This window comes from Durio zibethinus, chromosome 17 (assembly GCF_047325235.1).
Source record: "Durio zibethinus cultivar Kanyao isolate XHJ-2024 chromosome 17, ASM4732523v1, whole genome shotgun sequence".
NCBI classification, from domain to species: Eukaryota; Viridiplantae; Streptophyta; class Magnoliopsida; order Malvales; family Malvaceae; genus Durio; species Durio zibethinus.
Window position 1 is genome coordinate 8,156,160 of NC_143178.1, and position 18,554 is coordinate 8,174,713.

Below are 18,554 nucleotides of genomic sequence, written 5' to 3' on the forward strand. Positions count from 1 at the left end.
TATATAATTTTTTATTTGACATTTAATTAAATTTGTTAATTAATTAACTCCATAAATGTAATGTTAAGTTCAACGATTAAATATATCTAAAATGCGTAAACTCCAGCACAAATGAATAATGAATAAGATACACACAGAAGAAATTTTACTTGCTTATTAGAGAAAATAATGAGTAAGATACTAAAGAATGGTTAGCTCAATTGCCAAGGGGAGTGTTTCCTTTATTTTTGTAAGGAAACATTTTTTGAACGTTTTATTTATAAAAAAGTTTTCACCCCTTTTCTCCTAAGTATTTTTAACAAAAAAATTATTAGTTTGGCCAAATAACAAAAAATTATGAGTTACAATAATTTTAGGAAAAAAAGTGATGAAATATACATAGATGATCTATCACTTTCTATTTAAAAATATGAATAAAAAACAATATAAAAGAAAAAAAAATCACTTTCAATTTAAAAATTGAATAAAAAACAATGTAAAAGAAGAAATGATAATTTTTTTATCATCTCAAAATTTAATTTTTATTAATTTCAAATATAAGAAAAAAAGGAAAGTAAGATGATAATCCGATGGCAAAAGTATTTGATACCCAGGAATACACGAGAGCGCACATATATATATATCAGAGCCTGTACAGTGTATAGTTAATGAATCTGAACGCCATAAGGAGCAGTCCCCTTTCTGTTCTGTGGAAGAAAGTTATCAACGCTAACTTTTCCGCGAAATCTTTGACGAAAGCCAGAGAGTATTTTGGCACAACAAGTCAGCAAATGTGCGCTGTATTGCAATATCCTCAATCTTTAAGAACCATATGTCCAGGAAAAGTTAGTTAAGTAATTCTCAAAGATAATTTCCCTGAAAAACATAAATTAAACAAATCCAACCCTGCCTGACGCAATTTTCAGTGTCAAATTTAATAATGAAATTTGGAGAAATAAATACTAAACAACACACCTCTAATTAATTGCATATAATATATTAGGCTAGCCATGCCTCTCATGAATCATGCCAAAATGGTAACGAAGAAATAAACGAATTCTTTATTTAGCACTACATGTAGGATTAATCCTTTTAATCCCCAAAGTAGTCTAATTGCCTCTCTTCTTCCACCAAGACAAAACTGGAGGGATGCTTTGTTCGTGTCTAAAGAAATTCTCTGGATCAATCATCTTCTTCACTTTCACTAACTTGTCAAAGTTATTCCCAAAATATTTAAGACCCCAAACACTTGCTTGTGCATAACTTGTGTTACTTTTGTTGTTGGTTCCGATGTCAAGATCTCTATAGTTAACATATGCCTGTCGTGGAGATTTTGAAACAAAGGAGCTCATATAACTGTAAACTCTCCTGACCCAATTTATGTATCTCTGACTTTTTATATTTTCTTCTTTTTGCCAACCTGCAGAATATACGATTTTGTATAAGTTGCCAGCTCTATGTGGGAATGGAGTTGCATTCTCAGGAATCTCATCCATTTTCCCTCCATAAGCCACAAAAAGTATACCAGCTGATTCTGCTCCTTCCTCATAAAGTTTTGACCATAGTCCTTCTAATGCAATTTCAGGAATAGGTTCCTTCACATAATCAGATTTCGACTTGAAGGCTGGACTAAAGAGAGGACTTTGGAAAGTCCTATCAAGTAAAATATCCAAGGATTTGTTTTGAATTATGCCAAAGTAGAGAATAGATTCAATCCAACTCATTTCAGTGCAATCTTCCTTCACTAGCCCAAGCTCCGGAAATTTCTCTTGCATCAATGGAACAAGTTCATCAACACCGCCAAGAAAGAATAAACTAAAGGAAGCTAGAACCGTCCTCTTCCCATCTTGACTAGCATTCACACTTCGCAAGGCAACGAAAGCGTATGTTCCATCTGGAAAATTGTGCGCAATATATTGCCAACGATGAAGAAGTTTGATTGCATTTTGCTCCAAGGTCCTGCTAACAACGAATCCAGTCACAGTTGCTGGAACAGTAACCAACTTTACTTTCCATGCGATGGTAACACCAAAGCTACCTCCTCCACCTCCTCGAATGGCCCAAAACAAATCTTCTCCCATGGCTTTTCTATCAAGAATTCTTCCATTAACATCAATGAATTGGGCATCAATTATGTTATCAGCAGCAAGACCATATTTCCGAAATAATAAGCCATAACCTCCTCCACTAAAATATCCACCAACACCTACAGTGTGACAAACACTGCCTGGAAAGGCAAGAGTTCTACTTTTTTCAGCAATCCTGTAATAGAGCTCACCGAGAATTGCACCAGATTGAACCCATGCAACTTTGTTTTCCACATCAATTTCTACCGATCGAAAATTAATCAAATCAATGATGACAAATGGAACTTCAGAGATATAAGAAAGACCTTCAAAATCATGACCACCACTTCGAATTCTAATTTGGAGTCCATGTTTTCTTGAACAGTAAATTGTTGCTTGAATGTGGTATGCATGAAATGGGGTTATAATGACCCAAGGTTTAGGGGTAGTTGGAGCGGAGAACCTAAGATTATGCATAGAAAACTCCAAAACGGACGAATATGAAGAATTATTTTGTGTGTAGATGACTCTAGTAATTGAAGAGGAATCATCGGAACGAAGAGAAAGGCAATGAAGAAAACTCTCATGAGTATGAGCTGAAGTTGCCCACGACAAGGAGAAGAGAGCAGCAATAAGAAATGGAGATACTAAAAACTGGGGAGACTTCATTTTTCTGAAGCTAATTTTTTTTTTGCATATACGAGTTTATCGAGAGTTTCCTTATTTACAGTGCATTGCTTGCATACGAGTCAACAAACAGATGCGAATTTTTCAAATGAGATAAAGTTCTTAAATTTCAAATTTATTAAATATTACTTTTAATGGTATGAATCAACTAATAACATGATTTTGCACATAATTATTAAAGGTAGTGTCTGCTGATTTTCTACTTGAAATTTTGATGTATTACGCAATCAAATCAGTATTTTTGGATTATTCAATATAAATTTTCAGTTGGCTTCGTCGATCTTGTTCATTTTTTTCTTATAGATATTGGAAAAGTCGTGAAGAATGAGCCGCTAGCTTGTGGCTTACGAGGTAAATGGTTGACTTGGACTTCATGCTAATGGGAGGGACTCCCTCCCGTTAAAGCCTAAGACAACAACGCTATGAGATTTTCGTTTTAAATACTAGATGTCCATAATCTAGTAAATTGCTAAAATTATTATTATTTTTTGTACATTAATCGTTCCCAACCTGATCATGTGCAGGATTCTAGCTTTATGCTAGCAAATTTTCCTCCACTAATTTGGTATAAAAATATTTATCCTCTTCTAATTCAAATATATTACTGACAATTTTGAAAACAAAAAATGTAGATCTATAGTAAATGGGAAAACGTTGATACTTGGTAATGAACAAAGAATTCAATCTTGCATTATATGTTCTATATTTCTCTTATGCTCTGTAATATTTACAGAAAAAGTTAGAGGAAATATTAAAAGAAAATTAGATAAAAGGGGAAAAACGATGTATGCTGCTACCTCTATAAATTACAAATTTTTAAAAAATTATCTCAACTAATTATAATTATCAATATACTTGTCGTTAATTTATTATCATCTTATTTTTTTCCTAGATATTTTGAAAGCATAACCTCCATTATTGGATATAACTGTTCACTTTGTCTTTATAAAGCTAAAGCAAGCTGGAATGATAACTGTCCCCCATTGTTGCAGAGTTTCATTGACCCCCACTTCGTTGATTAAAAAAATAGGGCAATAATTTAGTGTCACCAAGAATTTATCAAATCGATGAACAGCTAAAAATGTCACGCAAATCCTGTCATAATTCCCTCTCTGAATTATGATTTTTGGAAAGCATAACCTCCATTATTGGATATATCTACATAAAGCTAAAGCAGGCTGGAATTAATGGACTATCTGTTAGCCCCACATTGGTTGCAGAGTTTTATTGGCCCCCCTTCTTTGATTGAAATATATGGCAATAATTAAGTGAAACCAAGAATTTATCAAATCGTTGATTAAAAATGTCATGCGTATCTGGCCATTTCAAGTTTCATCTACAAACTTATTTAGCCCTCTCTGATTTCTGATTGGCTGTTTAAATTTTACTATATATTTTATCAAATACGTTATTAATTAACTTCATAATGTAATATTAATTTCATGTTCGAATATTAAAATGCCATATCTAAAATTTTTAAATATTATCACAAATAAAATCATATAATTTATTAATAAATTATTAAAATTTAAATTATAATAGTTAAAATTTAATTTTTATTAATTTCAAATATAGAAAAAAAATGTAAGAGGATAAGCTGATGGCAAAAAAAATTTGATACGTAAGAACATATATATATATATATATATATATATAAATATCAGAGTCTGTACCGCGTTAGTTAATGAATCTTGGCACCACCAGGAGCAGTCCCTTTCTGTCTCTGGACGAAAGTAATTCGACGCTAACTTTTCCGCCAAATCTTAGACAAAAGCCAGAAAATCTTTTGGCACAAGAAGCCAGCAAATGGGCGCTGTATTGCAATATCCTCGTCATTTAAAAAACTCATGTCCAGGTAAAGTTACGTAATTCTCAAAGATAATTAAAAAAATCCAACCCTGCCTGATGCAATTTTCAGCGTCTAATTTAATAAAGAAACTAGAACATTGCCCGCTGCGCTATTGCTTTCTTCTTCTTTGGATTGGGTAACAGTAATACAAAGGTTAAAAAAATTAAAACAATGAATGTTATCAGTTAAAAGATTATAGAGAATTAAAAGTTATTGTTTAGTCAAAATGATAAGAATATGGTAGTATTTGTCGATCATGAATGATGACTATAATGAAAAAAATAAACATTCATAATTTAATGATTGAATGGAATTTTGAGTTTGATAAACATATCATTTTTTAAAGTCACAAAAAATTAATATTATTTTTTGATATTAATATATTCACTAGATATGTGAGAACACATATAAAAATAATAAAAAGTTATGTCTATAAATTATAAATGATAAAACAATTAATAAAAAATATAATCAATTATGCATAAAAATAGTATCTATCAGCATAAAAAGTGATGGCATTAACATTGAATTTCAACAGGCTTAACACATAATAATGTGAGTAGTTACAGTCATAATTGAAATTCACAAGCTTTGCTATTTTTTTTCATCATATATGTCAAAAAAAAGCCAAAAGAATAAAAAAATGGCAAAAGTAAATTGTAATGGCAAGCTCAAACATTTTTTTTGTATAACTTCTAAAAAATGTCTAGCTTTTTTCACAATAGCAGTGGGAACAAAATGCAAAGATTGTTTTTCTTTTGGTACGATCCGGTGGTTTTTAAGCTTTCAAGATACCTTTGCTTTTGTTTTTGTTGTGCAAAATCATTGCATTTTAAGAACAAGGTTGATCGCAAATAAAAAAAAAGGTAAACATGTGTAAATAAATTATGGGTGGAGTAGTCTTACTCAGATCTTTGGCTTTTGAAAATAGATCTGTTGGGACTTGGCTGTTTGAAGGTGATGATGGTGGCTCCAATTTTGGATTCTTTGCTAGTGTTGTGGATGATGCAATTGAAAACCTCATTGTCAGTATCATAGATATAAAGTTGAGAAAATTTTAGACCAGGACCTACAATAGGGAGCAATGATCTTATTCTATGATAATTTTGACCATTAATCTTAAATATATAACATTATTGTCCATTTTGGCTCCCATAAATAAAAACTGAAACATGAAATCGTATACCTTAATATTTTTCCTCAAGTGACCAGACCTTTAACCTCATCCTAAGTATAGAAGTTAATCCAAAAAAGAAGGTGTAGGCAAATAACCTTTAGCCTTCTAAGCTAAATGACAAATAGTACTTCCTAATAAGTAAGAAAATAGAATTTACAAGTATGATTAAGTTTAAATGTAGCTGCACGACATTAAAATTATGTTGAGAACATTATTTACTTGCTAACATGACTACCACCACTTGATTCATAAATTATGTCACTTATATGTTGTTACTGATGAGATCAACACGTGTATCACCAACAACACTTTTATGGTTAATGAGAAGGTAGAGTGACAATCAAATAAATAATTTATGATAAATTGACAAACGTTATAAGAAAGATAAAAAGAAAAGGAATTTATTATAGGTTACCAATCTTTACCATTATGTTCTTTATGATTTGTTTTTGCCAAAATGAGCTATCTTAGTATTTTCTTCAACAGCAACATTTTGTAAGACAGACACATTATATAAATTTTAGGTTCTATTATGCAGGAAATTTTCACTAAGTTGTCATTGTAGAATACAATAAATCTCATTCAGTGGGTGAAACAAATATTGATCTCTATTTGACATCCTAAAAGCAGCAACTTTTTGAAAAATAATACCAATTCCCATGTTTGCAACTATAAGTACATCAAACAAACTTTGACAACCATTGCAACTGCTAGTTGAACCACCATGGACAAAATGGAAGCTAATTCTTTCTTGTTAACCTCTTACACAATAGTTATTGTTGGGCTAAAAGCCTCCAATCCAATCACACCAGCGGAAGCGAAATCAAACAATAAATCAAACACATAAGAGACAATAATTTAATGTGGTTCGATCCAACTGACCTATATCCACAGATGAGAAACAAGATCCACTAGTTGTAGAGAATTACAAACATACATCATATCATCAACCCCACTCAACAATCAATACTCATAAGACACTCTCAATCTCCTCTAGTCCTATGAAGTATTCTCTACCCAAACAAACATAAACCCAAACCCTAGTGCACCCTTTCAACATAACCAAACACATACCCATATGCTCCCATACATCATACCTATGTGGACCCTCTCAATCTCCTCTAGTCCACTCACAAACAAACATACACACCCATAAGACGTAGAGCCCCAATACTCCTATGGGGTGCCTATCCTACAAAATCCTACAACTCTCTTACATCTTTTTCTCATACCTAACCCTGTAGAGACTTACCCTATTTATAACCATACAAACTTGCCCATTAAGAATCCCTTTCCTCTTAGAATTCTTCTCTTGTAAGTCAAACTTACCTATTAAGAATCCCTTTTTTTTTAGAATTCTTCTCTTGCAAGTCAAACTTACTGATTAAGAATCCTCTTTCTCTTAGAATTCTTCATTTGCAAGTCTTCTTGTCAATCAAGCAATATCTGACAAATCTCAAATAAATCTCTAACAAATCTCTAACAAATCTCTTATGGGATTTGAGTCAATATTCCCAATAATCTTCACCTTGACTCAAATTCTATCAATCATCTGTCTTCATGTTAGACATGCTTGGCTTCACCTACAATGGAAGTCTTACAATCATCTTCTCTTCTCTTGTGTCTTCATGCTTTATACAAACTAATCATCAATCTTCAAAACTTAAACTCGAACTCTTCTCTCGAATCGAGCTTTTCTGGACTTGCTTCTTCCCATGTCTCAAACCATGCACTTCTCACATCTAAAACCTTTAGCTCTTCTCACATCTCGAACTTTCAACTCTTTCACATCTCTTTCACATCTTGAACTTTCAGTTTTGATACCACTTGTTGAGAAATACCATAGCTCTGATACCATTTGTTAGGGAACACCACAGCTCTGATACCATTTGTTGAGGATCACCATAGCTCTGATACCATTTGTTGGGCTAAAAGCCTCTAATCCAATCACACCAGCGGAAGCGAAATCAAACAATAAATTAAACACATAAGAGACAACAATTTAACGTGGTTTGGTCCAACTGACCTACATCCACGGATGAGAAACAAGATCCACTAGTTGTAAAGAATTACAAACATACATCATATCATCAATCCCACTCAACAATCAATACTCATAAGATACTCTCAATCTCCTCTAGTCCTATGAAATATTCTCTACTCAAACAAACACAAACCCAAACCCTAGTGCACCCTTTCAATATAACCAAACACATACCCATATGCTTCCATACATCATACCTATGTGGACCCTCTCAATCTCCTCTAGTCCACTCACAAACAAACATACACACCCATAAGACGTAGAGCCCCAATACTCCTATGAGGTGTTTATCCCACAAAATCCTACAACTCTCTTACATCTTTTTCTCATACCTAACCCTGTAGAGACTTACCCTATTTATAACCATACAAACTTGCCCATTAAGAATCCCTTTCCTCTTAGAATTCTTCTCTCGTAAGTCAAACTTGCCTATTAAGAATCCTTTTTTTTTTAAAATTCTTCTCTTACAAGTTAAACTTACCTATTAACAATCTTCTTTCTCTTAGAATTCTTCATTTGCAAGTCTTCTTGTCAATTAAGCAATATCTGACAAATCTCAAACAAATCTCTTATGGGATTTGAGTCAATATTCCCAACAGTTATGTGTTCTAGAAGTAACAAATTCAATCGACTTAGTATGTAATTTTCCATCTTTTCCTACAACAGAATGAGCTAATATATTTATATTCAATGGAATACCTTACTAACCCAAACGCTTTACAAAATTGCTTTCAGACTTAATAATTGCCTCACTAATATTGATACCATTATGTACAATCAGTACTAATGAAATTATGAGAAGAATGTTGCATACAAAAAATGTTTATGCTTATGCGACTTATGCGAAGCATAAATTGAGCAAAGTTGTTTTGAGTCTCAGTTGAATGGTTTGTCTAATTCAATAATACATAAGGATTGGTATCTGTCACTGGATTTAGACACTTCTTCAATCTTCACTTTTCTAAATCTATTTTGCCTTAAAACGTTCATTAATATCTATAGAAGATGAATGGCAAAATACAAAAAGCTTCAAACAATAAGCATCAATAAATGCATGCAAACAATAACTGAACTTAGAGTGATTCAAACTAAGAGTGACAAAAATTAAAAAAGAACCCTTAATCAAAAGAAAACCATGTAATAAAAACATATCTAAATTGACAACTCACAACTAAAATCGTCAAAAAATAATAATAATAATAACACATAGATAAAATAAACAAATAAAACTTTAAAAGACCATGAATGAGGACAACTATATTCAGAAAGTAAGGCTATCACCTGTTTGAACATTGATGGTCAAATAGGCAACAGAGAAGAGCTATAAAAAGAAAAAGAAAAACATGAAAAGTAAGGTATCAAACAACAAAGGAACAAAATCTCTTCAATTTTTTTTCCAAAGCCACATGTAATGTAATATATGAGAAAACAATCTTTTCCAAACAAATTGAAAGTTTTTAGTAAAAAAGAAATAAAAAAAAAGAAAACTTTACTTAACCATTATTGAATCTTAGAAAATTGGATTATATTGCTTAAAGGATTTATGCTTCCTAGAACAGAAGAGAAAAGGTAACCCAACTTCTCACTTTTATATATACCAAAAATTCATTTAAGAATTTTTTAGAAAGTGGCTAGGGCTATTAAAAGAATATCTAAACAAGGACCTAAGTAATCATAGTTAATTCAAATATCAAAAAGCATCAGAAAGATAAATAAAATAAAATAGAACATAATGAATATTTCCATCATTAAGCCCCATAAACCTTTTTTATTTTCTCATGCTCTCCAATTCTTTTTAGAAACAAAACCAAATATCTAATATGTAAATCAAAAGCATCAATCATTATCATAACCTAAAAGATTTAGTCATTTTTCAAAACATTAATATCCTTCTCTGTAAAAAAAAAAAAAAAAAAAAGAACACCTTGTCTTGATATCTAAACAATGGAGCATTGTTATTAGAAAGAATGATGGCAAAAAATAAAATAAAGTGGTCCTATCATCAAGAGAAAGCAAAAGAAACAATCATCTTTGTCATAACGCCTAGATCCGATGATCTATCGCTAGACATTGACTTAAAAGAGTCGTCACCAATCTTTTTTATCTAGGTGCGATTGACCACCTAAGGAATCTATCCTTTTAAGGAACACCTAAGCTTAAGGGTCCCTAAAAGAATAGGTCGGGGTCTACTAACCAAAACAGGGTTCGAGAGTTCGGTTACGTGTGAGGAAGGTTATAGCACCCTCACAACGTCCATCCAAATATAGTACCAGCTTAATTTTGTATTATCCAATAAGCCTTAAAAATTTATCAAGTAATTAATTATTAAAAATTATTCTCAATTGACTCTAATACTTTTAGTAAAAAATTGAGAAAATTCTCTCACCTCAAGAGTATGCAAGGAAACTACTGTTTCACTTGCAGAGGTTCCATCGTCGGATTATTTAACATTAAAAAAAATAAAAAAAATGATTGCTTTAGATATAAACTCTTTTCCTCTTCAAAAATTCATCGCTTTAGTATAAAAAAAAATTGATACTTTTAACTTTTTCTCAAAATATTTTTTAGAAACTTATTTTTAAGGAAAATTGATACTTTCAACTTTTCCTCGAAAATATTTTTTAGAAAGCTTATTTTCAGAAAAATTAATACTTTCAACTTTTCCTTAAAAATATATATATATATTTTTGAAATTTATTTTAAAAAAATAAAAAAATAAAAATAAATACTATGAGATTTTCGTTTTAAATATTAGATGTCCATAATCTAGTAAATTGCTAAAATTATTATTATTTTTTGTACATTAATCGTTCCCAACCTGATCACATGCAGGATTCTAGCTTTATGCTAGAAAATTTTCCTCCACTAATTTGGTATAAAAATATTTATCCTCTTCTAATTCAAATATAGTACTGACAATTTTGAAAACCAAAAATGTAGATCTATAGTAAACGGGAAAACGTTGATACTTGGTAATGAACAAAGAATTCAATCTTGCATTATATGTTCTATATTTCTCTTATGCTCTGTAATCGTTACAGAAAAGTTAGAGGAAATATTAAAAGAAAATTAGATAAAAGGGGAAAAACGATGTATGCTGCTACCTCTATAAATTATAAATTTTTAAAAAATTATCTCAACTAATTATAATTATCAATATACTTATCGTTAATCAACTATTTTTTTTAGACATTCAAACAAAATTCCAAAGTGTATATAGTCAATATAGAACTTGTTGCTGCTTGTCAAGAAATTATGTGACTTACGTTGCCGTCTTTTTGGACTCAGGACTCTTCAGGATATTGGTTACTTATAGGGAAAGCTTTAGTCAATAATTTCACCTTCACTCACTGCTGCTAGAGAGCTCTATATGTACACGAAAGTTCCACATATACATTTATAGTTTTATTTTATATTTGATTGAATAAATATAAGCTAAATTCGTAAATTAAAACATGTAAGTACATACACCAAGTTGAACAACTTTAGAGCATCAAAAATGAATTTGGAGAAAGAAATGCAAAGAAAGAAACTCTAACTCATTATTCTGCGACATTATTTGTATTGAAATATTTTACTGTCCTTTCCTAGAAGTTTTATTGCTAAGATTACTTAATGAACTCTTTTCTTCCTTGAAGAAATAAGAGGAGGGATGCTTTGTTCGTGCTTAAAAAAATTCTCCGGATCAATCATTGTCTTCACCCGCATCAATCTATCAAAGTTATTCTTGAAATATTTCCGACCCCAAATACTTGCTTGTGCATAGCTTGTAGTATTACCTTTACTGTTAGTTCCAATGTCAAGATCTCTATAATTAATATATGCCTCTCGTGGAGATTTTGAAACAAAAGAGCTCATGTAACTATAAACTCTTCTAGACCAGTTTATGTACCTTTCAGAGTTTATGTTGTCTTCTTCTTGCCAACCCACGTTGTACAAGATTTTGTATAAATTGCCAGCTCTATGTGGAAATGGAGTTGCAGTCTCTGGAACCTCATCCATTATCCCCCCATAAGCAAAAAAAAATGATAACAGCAGATTCTGCTTCATCCTCAGAAAGTGTTGACCATAAACCCCTCAATCCAATTTGAGGGATAGGTTCCTTCACATAGTCAGATTTCGCTTTGTAGGAAGGTCTATTAAGAGGAGCCCTAAAATTCCTGTCAAGCAAAATCTCCAATGATTCATTTTGAATTTGGCTAAAGTAAAGAATAGATTCAATCCAACTCATCTCAATGCAATCTTCCTTTACTAGTCCTAGCTCAGGAAATCTCTCTTGCATTAATGAAACGAGCTCATCAATACCACCAAGAAATAATGAATCAAAGGAAGCTAGAATTGTTTTCTTCCCATCTTGACTAGAATTTACCCTACTTAGAGAAACAGAGGAGTACACTCCATCAGGAAGCTCATGTGCAATGTATTGCCAACGATGAATAAGTTGGATTGCATTTTGTTCTAGGGTCTTGCTAACGGTAAACACAGTCACAGTTACCGGAATAGGAACCAAATTTAGCTTCCATCCGAGGACAATCGCAAAGCTACCACCTCCACCTCCTCGAATTGCCCAAAACAAATCTTTCCCCATGGATTTTCTTTCAAGAATTTTTCCATTTACATCAATGAGTTGAGCATCAATTATGTTATCAGCAGCAAGACCGTATTTTCGAAACAATAAGCCATAACCTCCTCCACTAAAATATCCACCAATACCTACAGTGTGGCAAGTACCGGCTGGAAAGGCAAGAGTTCTACTTTTTTCAGCAATCCTGTAATAAAGTTCACCAAGAGTAGCACCAGATTGAACCCATGCAACTCTCTTTTCAACATCAACATCAACTGATCGAAAATTAACCAAGTCAATTAAGACAAATGGAACTTCAGAAACATAAGAAAGACCTTCTAAATCATGACCACTACTTCTAGTTCTAATTTGGAGCCCATGTTTTCTTGAACAACAAATTGTTGCTTGAATATGGGATGTACGCAATGGTGTTACAATGACCAAAGGCTTAGGGGTATCTGGTGTGGAGAACCTAAGATTTCTTATAGTAGACTCTAAAACAGATGAGTATGAAGAATTATTTCGTGTGTAAATTACTCTAGAAATGGAAGACGAGTCATTTGAACGAAGGGAAAGGCAATGAATAAAATCGTAATGAACCGAAGTTGCCCATGACAATGTGAAGTGAGCAGCAAAAAGAAGCAGCATTAACATTGAAAAGTGAGCAGACTTCATTTCTTAAGCTGATTTTGTGTGTGTAAAGTATATTGAGAGATTCCTTATTTATAGTGTCCATCGTTCGCAGAGAGCAACATTGCTTTCATGTTTTCAAAACAAGTGAACCTCTAGATGAAATCGAAGAGTTTTGTTTGCCTTTTTCTTCTTAACTACAGATGATCGGAAGACTTTGATCAAGCAAATAAATAAAAATTGAATGTGACACGGCACTTTGTTGGAGAATATTGACTCAAATACTAGATTTTATAAGAGATTTGATTAAACGTTTTTGAATTTATTTGATATTATGTGATGGATAAAAAAACTTGTAAGGTAAGAATTTTAAAAAATAATTTGGTAAGTAAGTTAGAAGTATTATAAATAGTAAGAATTATAAAATTTTATGGAATAAATATCAATGAAGTTAAGAGAAAGTGTTCATAGGTGTATATATTTACATAAAGTAAGATAAATAAGAATGAGAGAATTTATGGGAGTAATGTTTATTTGTTTGAATTAAAAATATTTTATTAAATTAGAGAGAATGAAAAAAATTTATAAATATATATATATATATATATATTGATTGATTGATTGATTGTTGACGATGTGTTTATAATTTTTTATAAATATTTTCTTTTATCTACGGATACAGAAAAATTGAATTCCAGATTAATGATTTAATTATATTTTCACTTGTGTGAATGCGAAATTGACAGGAAACGTGGGCCTACACTTTCATCCTTAACTATGATTCAAAGGTTACACAAATATGTGTCATAAAAACATTTCTTAGAATTTTTTAGATTACATAATAAAATCAACAATACTTAATTTAATCTTGTTTCAGATAGCAAAATGATAATAAAAAATATATAGGATACAATTCCAAAAGCCACTGATATTATTTGAAGGCGGTGGCGGCTACCTGGCCTGTCGTTAGAAAGATACAATTGGTTAACTTGGAAGTAAACCCTTGCGGAAAGTTACAAGTGGCACCCTAATTTTTCTAATGGGTATTTTTTTTTTATTAGTTTTGATTTTGATAATTATTTTTTATTCGACAACAACCCCTGAGATTTTAAATATATCCATATAATACAATCAATAATAGTTATTTTTCGCGTATCTCTTAGAATTATTATATTATGATTAATTAATTATAATTTAAAATTATATATAAGATTTATTAAAATTTTATATGAAATTTATGTTTATAAATGATAAATATTTATATAATTTTTTTTATGATTAAATAATTATACTATTATAACAAAAAATTATAAATAAAATATTCCAGTAATTATATATTGTATTTAGCCCCAGCATTAAGGAGCTAGCAAATACACGTTGTCATCTGTATTTCAAATATATTAAATTGATTATTCCAAACAAAAAAGAATAAGATTAACTAATAATGATGTAAAATTTTTTAATTTTATACTTTTTGAACCATTAATTTTAATAAATTTGAAGGAAAAGAGAGACAATTCGAAAAAATTGTTTAATCTTATTTCTTCAATCTATTAAAATTAATGGTTAGAAAAATATGTAAGAAGATGTAAATTTTTTTTTTTCTAATTTTATCTCTTCCCAATAAAAAATGAACAAGTGAAGTAGGTGAGAGAAAAATGATTAATTTATCAAGATTACCATCTTATATATTAATGCTCAAATTTTTAAACTTTACAATTGCATCGTACGATTGATATATAATCATGTTAATTGTTTTTTTTATAATTAAATTAATAAACATATCTCACTTATTAAATTTAAAAATCCAACCATAAATGCATGCATACATTATGATAAACAAATTTTGGGCGAAGACCCAGGAGGATGAACGAAAGTTCTCAGGCAGTAATGAACGACTAAAGAACATTGATTCAAAGAAACTTATTCTAAAAATTACTCAAAGAAACTTATTCTAAAAATTAACTAACAATCTTTCTTCTTCTACCAATTAATATAAAAGAGGAGGGATGCTTTGTTCGTGCTTGAAGAAGTTTTCAGGATCAACCAATGTCTTCACATGCACCAACTTATTGAAGTTGTTCTTAAAATATTTAAAACCCCAAATGCTAGCTTGAGCATAACTTGTGTGGCCTTTTTTGTTGTTAACTCCAATGTCTAGATCCCTATAGTTGACATATGCTTGTCGTGGAGATTTTGAAACGTATGGACCCAGGTAACGATAAAATCTTCTCATCCAACTTATATACTTTTGAAATTCCAATTCCCCTTCTTCACCAGTAACGTACATGATGTTGAAAATGTTGCCGGCTCTATGTGGGAATGGAGTTTCAGTTTCTGAAATCTCATCCATTTTTCCTCCAAAAGGTACCAAGTTGATTGAGGCATATGTTCCCTCTTCTTCATAGAACCTTGGCCACATCCCCTCAATTGCAATTTTTGGAATAGGTTCCTGTACATAATCAGATTTTCCTTTAAAATAGGATTTACTAACCGCAGTCCTGTCAAGCAAAACCTCCAAGCGTTCTATTGGAATTTGACCAAAGTAAGCAGCAGATTGAATCCAACTCATTTCAGTACAGTCTTGTTTAACTAATCCGAGCTCGGGAAATCCTTTTTCCATCAATGAAACGAGCTTATCAACCCTGCCAAGAAACAAGGCACTAAATGAAGCTTGAATTGTTTTCTTTCCTTCTTGACTAGAATTCACCCTTGATATGGTGACAAAAATAAATAGATCATCGGAAAGCTTGTGTGCAACATATTGCCAACGATGGATAAGTTCAGTTGCATTTTGTTCCAAGGTCTTTGTGACTGTGAAAACAGTCACAGTTGCTGGAACGGAAACCAACTTTATTTTCCAGTCGAGAACAATCCCAAAGCTACCCCCTCCACCTCCTCGGATAGCCCAAAACAAATCTTCTCCCATGGATTTTCTATCAAGAACTTTTCCATTAGCATCAATTAAGTGAGCATCAATAATATTATCAGCAGCAATACCGTATTTTCTTGACAATGTGCTATAACCTCCTCCACTAAACTGACCACCAACACCTACAGTATGGCAAGTACCAGCTGTGAAGGCAAGAGTTCCACTTTTTTCAGCAATCCTGTAATACAGTTCACCTATTGTTGCCCCTGCTTGAACCCATGCAATGCGATTTTCAACATCAACATCGATTGATCGAAGATTAACCAAATCAATGAGGACAAATGGAACTTCAGAAGCATAAGAAAGACCCTCAAAGTCATGACCACCACTTCGAGTTCTAATTTGCAAGCCATGTCTTTTCGAACAGTAAATTGTTGCTTGGATATGGGATGCATGCAATGGTGTAACAATGACTAAAGGCTTCGGGGTAGCTATTGTGGAGAACCTAAGATTTTGAATGGAAGATTCTAGTATAGATGAATATGAGTTATTGTTTCGTGAGTAGATGACTTTAGAAATAGAAGATGAATAGTTTGAATGAAGGGAAAGACATTGAAGAAATTTCTCATGTGACTGAGCTGTGGTCGCCCATGAAAATGAGATCAAGAGAATGGCAAAAGGAAAGACAAAAGTTGAGCAGAGAGGGAACTTCATTTTCTGGAGGTGGGATTTGCTCGATATATCTATGCTATTGGAGTTGCCATATTTATAGTATTAAGAGTATATGGTACAAAGTTGGACCTACCCAATATGTTTTTTTTAGCAGAACAATAAAGCATTGGCGTCGTTGGTCAAGTTCATATTATGTTTTCAAGTCAACATTTAGATCATCGATTATACAATAGAAAATGAAAACCGAAAAAAAATTTTTTTTTGTTATCTACAAGATGATTCCTTGACTTGGTTGTTGAGTAAAATAACTACTTTTCATCATTTTTATTACACTATACGTCAATGGAAAAACTTAAATAAAATTCTTTAAATGAAGTTTGTAAAATTTCTTACTAGAAATGATTAAATTAAAATTAAAATTAAAATTAAAATCAATAGATTGAAAGATCTCATTACATAAATTAAGTGTATAAATTTTTTAAAAAATTTAATAAAATTTTAATAAATTTTAATATATATATTTTTAGATAAATATTTTTAATAATAATATTGATAAAATTTTTACCATTGAATAAGTATTAACCAAATTTTAATTATAAACAACATTTTAAATAATTTTTTACATATTATTGATTTTCATATTAAATTTTATCAATTTATCAGTTTTGATTTTTTATAAAATTTGTATTAAATCATTTTGAAGAAAACAATTCTTAAACTTTACTTAAAAAACTTCATATAAGTTTTGTCCATACGTCCATATATAAAAGGGGAAAAACTATGCATTCTTATCAATTAGTATTTCATGTGCCATGCTTACAAAGCAAGGGATTTTGAACAAGCATTAGCGGGAAAAGATTCTTGTTTGACAAGGCTTCTAAGTTTAGGATCAAAGCAATGACCAAAAAGAAAAAAACAAGGGGCTATTTGAAATGGGTAGTCGAAAACTTTGGATGAAAAGCAATATAAAAATTTTGGAATATCTACTTTTATGCTGAAATTTGCTGATTTTCTATTTAAAAATATGATAAAAAAATGCGATTAATGTCAATTTTGTCATTGTATTATGAATCAATATAATTTTTCTTTGTTATTTAATTTTTTTGAATTTTATCATTATACTTTTAATTTTATATATTGATTTTTAATATAACTTTGTGGAACTAAAAAATTTACCATTTACATTAGCTAAATATTCCTTAAAATATTCTAATGTTGTGATTTTTTTTTTCAAAAATCATCTAACGAAATTGAAAGTGTAGTAACAAAATTTTTTGTTCACATTAACAAAATATTTCATGAAATATTCTAATTGTGTTATTTTTTGTCCAATAATTAATCAAATTGAAAGTACGATAACAAAATCCAATAAAATTGAAATATATTGATAAAATTCAATATTACTTCAATCATAGTATACCAGCAAATTTTACCTTAATTTCAAAAAAAAGAAAAAGAATAATCAATTAGAAACGTACCTTAATTTCAAAACAAAATAATAGTCAATTAGCAGCATGCTTGAATTGACAATGGATTTTTCAGAAACGATTTTTTTTGACAAGCATAATAAAATAAGGGAAGTTTACTTGTTTCAAAAACAAAGGAAGAGGTCACAAAAGAAGAGGTAGGGAAAAACGAATTGAATTTATTTCAAAGGAGCAAAATTCCGAAGCAGCCTACTAAATTTTGACATTTTCAATGTTAGAGATAGCATACTATAATATCAGAGTCTAACTGTTTTTATCTACAAAACGTGGCTCGTCTACCATATTTGTCAAAGTAAAATTTATATGCTACTTAATTTCTTATTAAATTATATTAGGGCATACTAGAAAAATCATGTGCCAAAAACAATATGCGAATTTACAAGTAAAATATATATATAAAATGAAATTGGGCAGTCACTCGCTTTTCTTGTTGCTTTCTCTAAATCTTTTTTCTCTCCCTCTCTTTCGATAATCTTTATAATACATAATCTTTTATCTTCATGAAGGAGGGTTATTTATTTTATTTA

At 30.8% G+C, this 18,554-nt stretch overlaps 3 pseudogenes; all 3 read right to left on the reverse strand.

Annotated features, from left to right (window-relative positions):
• Positions 1-869: 869 nt before the first annotated feature.
• Positions 870-2,774, reverse strand: LOC111288194 (tetrahydroberberine oxidase pseudogene; annotated as a pseudogene).
• An 8,358-nt stretch (positions 2,775-11,132) lies between these two features.
• LOC111288201 (berberine bridge enzyme-like 18 pseudogene) lies at positions 11,133-13,063 on the reverse strand (annotated as a pseudogene).
• A 1,723-nt stretch (positions 13,064-14,786) lies between these two features.
• Positions 14,787-16,670, reverse strand: LOC111288210 (berberine bridge enzyme-like 18 pseudogene; annotated as a pseudogene).
• Positions 16,671-18,554: the final 1,884 nt, after the last annotated feature.